The 8940-nt window shown below is 41.4% G+C and overlaps 1 long non-coding RNA gene across 2 annotated transcripts in view; it reads right to left on the bottom strand.

Moving 5' to 3' along the window:
* Window positions 1–1357: 1357 nt before the first annotated feature.
* LOC143819714 (uncharacterized) overlaps window positions 1358–8940 on the bottom strand; it is a 28956-nt gene continuing 21373 nt past the window's right edge. The window contains exons 3-5 of one of the 2 annotated variants that reach the window (XR_013225055.1): window positions 8802–8866; window positions 7436–7508; window positions 1358–1456 (exon numbers count right to left, since the gene is read on the bottom strand). This is a non-coding gene — a long non-coding RNA (uncharacterized LOC143819714). Of the gene's footprint in view, window positions 1457–4785; window positions 5212–7435; window positions 7509–8801; window positions 8867–8940 lie in introns of those variants that run through there. The other variant, XR_013225057.1, reaches the window with a different exon arrangement.

Genomic DNA, 8940 nt, shown 5'->3' with positions numbered 1-8940 from the left:
ACCAATATTAGGATTCTGGTTTTGAAAGCCAGTATCACAATAATGTAGACTATTTCAATTTCAAACCTGGTACCATATTGTCAAAACAGTTTCAAATGCATTACAAAAGATCATAGAAAGGAACTAGAAAAACTGCTCACTTACCAGACTAATGCCAAACATTTGAAAAATTTTTTTACAGATTTTCCCACAATTAATTTCCCAGCTATTTGAATTCGCCGTGTCTGGTAGCTGGTTATCACTATGCCTCAAGGAATAATGCCCTACTTAGGATAAAACTTCTCTGCTCACACAGTTAGACCAGTGTAGGTAGATTAGCAGATTTATTGATTGCCAGTATTAACCAACAGAGTCCTAGAAGAAACAGCTCTACAGTGTCCCTGACTAGGTAGCCAAGCTCAGTCAGTTAAATGGCTTGAGAGATTCTTTTCAGTTCCTATATATTAGCTACAGGTAACTCAAGCAAGATCTTAAGGAAACATGGTTGTGCCATACTACTTAGCATTGACTATAGACTCCAGTCCTGAATACCCATTTTGTCCTTAAAGTTGTAATCAAGTGACTTCACTCATTGCAATACATGCACTAATAAGAAACACACCATTGGAATATTTGGCAGCCTTTGGAAGAGAACTAATAACTGATAACTTGACTCCTTTCATTAAGTGACTCTGATACTTCACAGCTCTTACCTTGAGGCTTTTGTTGGTTGCTATACATATTTTATATGTGTTAAGAACTGGTGTGTGTTAAAACTAGACTTCTGAAGAAGGACCAAAATGTGTTGGTGTAGTGGTTCATATAGTGCATAGCACACTGTTTTGCAATAGCCTATGGGCTGTAAATATGTTTTAATTCCTAAAGTTTTTAAATTGTGCACAATAAAAATAATACCATTTTAACATTTATACAGACATTCAACCCTTGAAGGTCCTAATTGTCACCAGTTGGGTTTTTATGGTTCCGGTTCCCCCCCTTCCTTTTGGTTTTTGCTCATAGCTAAACAGCCTGGAAGCCAAATGAGGTGGGTGCCCTTTGGTCCCCATTCAGGTTGCTTCCTTCAGTGGAGACTACAGGTGGCAAGGGACTTGCCTTTCTGGCTGGGTAACAGGCCAGTCCCAGGGCACCACTAGACTCTGGGTTATGGTGCAGCTGGACAGCTGTGGGTTGTAGGCTTCCTTCTTCAAGCCTGGGGATGAACCCCTTTGGTAGAAATAAAGCTGTGGCCATGTTGAGTTATTTGACCAAAGTGTCACCCTGCATGTCAATCAACCTTGACAACAGTCCTGAGCCTCATTATAAAAATGTATGTTACTTTATACTAAGTCCCGCCCCCCACACACACACTTAAAGTGGCAGCAAGGTGTTTTATGCATACTGAACAAAGAATTGCACATTTTTTGGTAATTAGAGCTTACCTGTACCTAACTCTATCTGGATGAGGACCCTTGAATATCTAAATAACACAAAATAATTATTAGTACTAGTCATTTTTAATATTTCACAAACTATAGGATTTCTAATCCAGAAACAGGAAAAGCAAGTGGCTTTTCAACAAGCCTGGCTACATCTGTTCAGGCAACTATTTTCTAAAGTGACTCATGACAAGAAAAAAAAACCCTGTTCACGGGTTTAAGAGGCAACACACATAAGGGAAGAAAAATGGATGGGAAAGCAAGGGGAAGAGGATCAATTTGATAGGATATAGTTGGGCCTGGCTGATTTTCTGTTATTAAAATTCATGACTGGATGGAAGCCGTGCAACTATTCTTCAGCTCTTTGTACTCGGTCAGTCATAAAAGTCAGCACATCCTTCCCTTCTGGCACTTGGAAGAAAGGTTTCTTGTCAGGATGGGGGAGGCATGCTTCCAGGGGCTATTCATTAACTGGTTGATAACTGGTTTTTACTTGCTATAGCAAGTGTATAAACACATGAAGGGGCCTTATATTGAATCAGATCACTGGTCAAGAAAGGTCAGTATTGTCTATTCAGGCTGGCAGTGTCTTTAGAGACAGAGGTCTTCGCATCAGCAAGTTTTTGATTATTTTAACTGGAGATGCTGCAGATTGAACCTGGGATCTTCTCTATGTCAATCAGATGCTTCACCAGTGAGCCATTACCCTTTCCTGAATCAGGTGTTCTTTCTGGTGCCATTTCCCAGTGACCCTTGGATCGCCAGCTAGTGGCACAGGTCAGAATATTCTTTCCTCTTTTCCCCGAAGTCTAGCTCACAATCCATGTTGAATATGTTTTCCTTAGTGGCAGACAAAAACTCTATATGATGGTTCCTACACAGAAAATTGTACTAAATTATACTGATAGAAATAATGATTGTTTATATACTGTGTGAAGTGATATTTTTAAAGGAGTAGTGTGTCTTTTTGTGCATAAGAGGAGAGATAAAGAATTAGCTTTTACATTGCAGTTAGCTAGTAACATTTTTGAGCATGTAACTTTTTTCTTATTCTGCAGAATTTGTATTGTACAGAGATATATTTTGTACTCAGACATTTTCATGTACTCTTTGATCTATGAGACTGTGGTCCCACTTGTCAATCATAGCCTGAAGGTTCTAAGTTGCCTGAACCTGAGATGCAAATTTGTACATGCAATTGTTTGTTCTCACTACACATGTTTGTCCAAATGAAATGCATTGCCTGACTAGGTGACCTTTACTTCCTGAACACCAAATGAGTAAACAAACAGTCAGGAGGAATTATTCATTGCTATTCCTGTTTAACCATCCAGTCCATTTGGCATTACTTTTAAAAACAAAGGTCAAAACTAAATCAGGAACAGATTAAAGTTTTAAAAAATCCCTTCTCATTTTTCTTCAGCTAGGCTAAGAAGAAGAAAGCACACTATTTGTATAGCTCTGTGAACATTTGATTGAGTCTAGCCTTTGCTCCAATACTTTTTTCTCTCCTGGTTAGATTTCCATCATTATTTGCACTAAACTCATTAGGAGATCTATCTGGAGAGAACTATAGGTTATGCTCACCTAGGAGCAGTATAAGTTACATTTGTCCAGAGGGTGTATAATGTTGCTGATTAGATAAATCAAGCACAGCATGAACACTGTTAGGCTGGTGAGTTGATTCAGACTTTGCTTTCCCCACCAAGCCTTCTCAGAGAAATCAGTTCATGATAATGTACTTTCCCCCCTCTCCGATTGTTTTATTTGCTGTTTTGTCCCAGAGGAGGTTGCAAGATAATAGGGTTCTTCTGATTGTTATACACGCTGTGTTGTTGCTGATTGCTCCTTAATGCCATTATGATAGATGATCCTACTTACCTTTTGACAAACTCATTTGCATGCCCCTAAGAAATCCTTAATCATCAACATGTGTGTGGATTTGGACTTACTTCTCCATTATATATTTTTTGAAGTCATACAATGAATGGACCCCCAGAGACATATCAAGTCAGATTTACTTATTCATGTTACTTTTCGAGAGTCAAAAGCAACCCAGTAAGGCCATATGCTCATGTTCTTTGATTCTTCCTTGTAAAAATGAAATAGTTAGAATGGAAGACCTCTTTGTAAGCTCAACCATTCCAATACGGAGGTCCTGGGACTAGGGAGGGTCCAGATCAGGAAGCACGTCTCCCTAGCCAGGGATGTAGTTGGAGATTGCACCCCTAGCCAGGAATTTAGAGGTGACCACTGATGCTTCCTTTTCTATAGAGGCTCAAGTCATGAAGGTAGCCAAGATGGCATTTTCCCACCTGCCCCATGCGAGGCTACTTGGCCCCAGAACACCTAGCCACAGTGACCCATGCGATGGTCATCTCCATATTACAGAAGTGACTTCTGTAACTCACTCTATGCTGGCCTGCTCTTATCCTTGATCCAGAAGTTGCAGCTGGTACAAAATGTTTGTACCCTGTTGCCTTCCATCTGAATGAAAAGGTACCAGAGACTTCAGAGAAGATCTTCCAACACAGCACACCTGCAAGTTGGTGCTCCTTCAAGGGACTGCCTGGACAGAAGTCAGAAAGACTGAGTCCCTGGTCTGCCCAAATCCAACAGGCCTGAATTGTTAACTATTGGTTGCTGTTAGATGTGTTGAATATTGTTCCAAAGATGGTATTGTTCCCAAGATGGTTGTTGTTAGATGTGTTGAATATTGTTCCAAAGATGGTTGTTGTTAGATTGTTCCAAAGATGATATCTGTTGTTAGTTGGGTTATAGTTATTTCCACAAATGCAAGTGTCACAAGGTGGGATCACACTGTCATAACTGTGAACTCTCTCCTTTTTGAAATAAAAAGAAATTATTTTTGATCTTGTTTAAACTGAGTAGGTTATAAGGTAAAGGTAGCCCCCGTGCAAGCACCGAGTCATGTCTGACCCTTGGTGTGATGCCCTGTAGCGTTTTCATGGCAGACTCAATACGGGGTGGTTTGCCAGTGCCTTCCCCAGTCATTACCGTTTACCCCCCAGCAAGCTGGGTACTCATTTTACCGACCTCGGAAGGATGGAAGGCTGAGTCAACCTTGAGCTGGCTGCTGGGATTGAACTCCCAGCCTCATGGGCAAAGCTTTCAGACGGATGCCTTACCACTCTGCACCACAAGAGGCTCTGAGTAGGTTATATAAGCACAATAATAAATAAATACAATAGCTGCTGTTGGTTTTGGAGAAAGGTTAGGATGCAAATATGATTCCTAAAAAAATGCATGTATCCCTTAAGGAATCCCCTTATTCAGCCATCTCATTAATGCAAAACATGTTTATTTAGTTTATTTAAAATATTTTAATTTTAAATGACTTTGTTCATTTATCCTTTCTTTTAAGCGGTCTGATAAACGGACCTTTAAATGCTATATATTTAAATTCCCGTAGGGGAGAGGATGATGTGGAGAGGTTGTGCAGTTGTGCAAGATGTGTGTACCAAGTGGGAGACTTATTTTTAATGGTTTCTACTCAGATTAATAGTTTTGAAAACCTGACATGGTAGTGCAGTTCCAGTGAAACATTGCTGTTATATGCTCTGCCTCCTTTTCACTCATAGCAGAGCATATCTTCCTTCTCTATCATCTCCTTGGAGGAAGTGTCCTTATTGTTTTAATATCTCCTGGTCAACTGAACAATGGTCTGAGATCATTTGAGTAGCATGATACCAGGTTTAGCATGGTTTCTTCATGAACTGATGAAGTAACACAGTGTGGAGAAAGTCCATGACACAGATCCTTTTAATAACACCACCTGTGAGAAACATGAGGAAGTGCAAATAAGTAAAGTGAAGAACAGCTCTAGCTGCAGTGGATTGTTTTTGTGTGGCCCAGAGCTTCAGACATAGCAACAGTGAAGGAATTGTGCTGAAACAGCCCCAAATGGCACATATACTGTAGGAATTGGCCGATAATTTGCTACCATCAAAGTAAACTATTTTAAAATATTCCTTTCTCATGGAAGCCAAGAGAATAAATGTCTGCAAAACTTGATGTCTTTGGCCTTCAGAACTTCTCAATCCTAGCTTTGTGACTGGAACTTTAGGGAATTTATAGGAAATGAATCATAGAAGGAGAGTAATTTAGTGAGATAAAGACATTCTACAATTTTGGTTTGTTAAATTGTTGATAATGTGTCAAATGTGATTTTGTAATATTTTGTTAAAGATGGGGGAGGAAAATTATTCTAAATTAGGACTATCATGTTGTACTGATTTGCATTTTTTAAAAGAGCTTTTGATTAATTTAATTCTCTCATGTTAATAAATTCCCTGCTCTGTTACTAATAATTGAATGTTTGAGGACTGTTTACTCAAAAAGATTTCTGCTCCTCAGACTTTGATGTTGTATGGAAATGTTAGCGCTTATCACAATTGTTTAGATTAAACTAAAAGGAGACCAGTTCAGTTTCTCCAAAGCTAACAGTAAATCCGATTTTCTTTATGTCTTCAAGGGATGGTTCCACAATAACTACACTTTCTCAGACTACTTTATTTGAACAGAAACCATTTCATCTATATGCCTCTGCAGAAAGGAAGCCTTTAGCCCAGCAATAGAGACCTTTATATGAACACCCTACTCCAATTTTATGTAGAAACTAGCAAGATTTCTCTTAGGTTTTGAGCTGTTGTGAATACTGGAATAAAGTAGAGTATAATCTCCTGAAAGGGTTAACCATTTCACTGGATGATTTTCACTGGATGATTTTGCTACCTCCTGCTGCCATGCGGGGGGAGCAAAACTGACCAGTGATAAGGCTGGCATCCATTTCAGCCTAATAGAAGAAGAAGAAGAAGAAGAAGAAGAAGAAGAAGAAGAAGAAGAAGAAGAAGAAGAAGAAGAAGAAGAAGAAGAGTTGGTTCTTATATGCTGCTTTTCCTGACCAGAAGGAGGCTTCCCATTCCTCTCCCCAAACAGACACCCTGCAGGGTGGGTGAGGCTGAGAGAGCCCTGATATCACTGCTTGGTCAGAACAGCTTTATCAGTGCCATGGCAAGCCCAAGGTCACCCAGCTGGTTGCATGTGGGGGAGCGCAGAATTGAACCTGGCATGCCAGATTAGAAGTCCGCACTCCTAACCACTACACCAAACTGGCTCTAATAGCAGGGTGAATATTCATATCAGACGGTTTCCACTATTGAGATATCATTTAGATATGCTTTTCTAAAGAGTTGAATTTTTCATCCATTTCCGCATTGAAATCTATTTCTTCAGGCACAGACCTGAATTGGCCCCTCACTTACGCCTCAGCAAAGGAATGCTCAGGAAACTAGGGTGTAAGCTGCATGGAGCTTTTATTCCAGGTTGATTCAGTCCCTGCCATCTACACAGAATGCGATTTCCATTTTGATTTTGTTCAATTTAAAATTTCCCTTGGCAGCAAACATGATTGATCCGGAGTGACCCTACCTTTCCCCTGCAGACATGGGGGAGGTTGTGGTGGTGATCCCCACCACTACGGCAGCCTAGGACCTGGCTGTCCAAGGTTTGGACGCTGGGGCCACTGTGGGGAAGATTAAGGTTGCAGGCCTCATTGATACGTTGGCCTAGGGCCTGGAGGCCACACTTCCCCCAGGCAGGGCCAAGGCAGAGACAGTTGTATACCTTGCTGCAGCCAATGCAGATGCTGGGGCCCAACCTACTGGCACTGCCATGGCAGAGGAGGCTGAGGCCTCCTGCTTGGAGCGAGCAGGCCCCTTCCTGGCCAGCTCCACCAACACTGATGCTGTCACAGTGATTGGACCCAAGGGGTGAAGGAGACTTTGGGTAGGTGGGGAACCATTGGGGGGACCAACTACAGCCCTGGGGGCAGCAGCAAACACCAAGAGACCCAGGAAGAGAGACCTAACGTCTTCCCCCACTGCTACTCAAAAGACTGGAAAAGGGAGGAGATTAGAGGGAAGGAAAGGGAGGGGTTGGGGGGGAAGAGAGAGAGAGAGAGACCTCCAACCCTTCTCCCCCAAGCCTACAAGACTTACCTGGAGAAGGACAGAAAGGGAGGAGTCAACCCACGAACAGCCGAGGCCGAGAGCAGTGGACCTGGAGATGAGGCTGGGAGGGAAACAAAAAGCAAAAAAATCTGTGAAATAGGAAAGGAAAAGGGTAAACTCAGATGTCCTAACAAGGAGGGAGGATATAAGAAAGGGAGGAGGATAAAAATGGGGGAGAGAGGACAGGGTTTGTTTGTTGACTAGGAAAGAGAAGGCATGGAACAGCAGAGGAGTATGAAGGAATGGAGGACTATTGACAGAGGAGCAACTTTCAGGAGAGGTATTGAAGTGGAGGGGAAGAAATTCCAGACTGACAATGAAGTGGGCAGTCAGGAGACATCCAGCAAGTCAGACTCCTTTTCAGGAAGCTCTACTGAAAGCATCACAACCCATTTCCACCTCTCACCTTGCTGGTGTACCTCAATAAAGCCCAGACATTATCCCAAGCTGGTGTTATGTCCATCTTCTTTTGGAAACCTGAGCAGAAGGGGGCACCCATCTCACGGGACCCCCCCGGAGCCTCACAATTATATGTATAAAGTTAAATAAAAGAATTTATTTGTCTGTGCTAAGTTAAGGTCCAATGACACCTTTAAAACCAAACTTTGTTTGCTGCTTCAAACCAACATGACTTCCCACCTAAACCTTCTTTCTGGCCATTATTGTTATTTGTTATATTTCCTGATTATTACTAAAAATAATTTTGACATATAGAGGAAGAGCCCTGACCTGAATAGCCCCAGCCAGCCTGATCTTGTCAAATCTCACAAGCTAAGCACTGGCAACAGTAAGGCAGCAGTGGCAAGCCACCTCCAAACATCTCTTGCCTTGAAAAGTCTACAAGGGCACCATAAGTCAACTGTCACTTGAAGGCAAAAAAAGAAAAGAAAAGGGAAGTTAAAAATTGTCTGCCTGTGAATGCCAAATGGACTGGGCACACCACTGACATTACAATGTCATCACTCCGCAGATTGAAAAGCTTGCCATAGCTCTACTTTCATTTGTCCTTTTTGCCCTTTGCATGTTTCAGTATCTCAATTCTTCTCACTGTTGATGCAGGACTGTTTTTTCACTTGATGACACTAGTGTAAGGAGGTGACAACCATTTATCAGTAGAGCATTAGTGCCTTCCATTTGAAGACTGGATTTTGATATATCTTCAATATGTGTATATGGAAGCACATGTCCAATTTCAGTTTGCTTCTATATGAACTGAAGAGTCAGAGATACAGAAATTGCCATGGCGTTCCCTATAACCATGCAAACAGTTCTGATTCTATGGCATAAAAAGAGATAATCTATTTAACATCCCACATCTTGCCCTTGACCTTTCTACGAAATCTCAGAAACTTACTTTGCAGAACCGACAGCCAAGCTGGAAGATTAAATGGAAACAGACCAACTTCGATTGCCTGTTAACTAAAGAAAAGAAGGTTACCAAAACAGGCTTTATTTAACATTCTGTGAAAACCCGTTTTACCTTCTAAAGGTTG

The sequence above is a fragment of the Paroedura picta genome, chromosome 10, assembly GCF_049243985.1.
Source record: "Paroedura picta isolate Pp20150507F chromosome 10, Ppicta_v3.0, whole genome shotgun sequence".
Classification (NCBI taxonomy): domain Eukaryota; kingdom Metazoa; phylum Chordata; class Lepidosauria; order Squamata; family Gekkonidae; genus Paroedura; species Paroedura picta.
The sequence above is the reverse complement of the archived record's forward strand: the minus strand, read 5'-3'. Positions and strand labels throughout refer to the sequence as shown.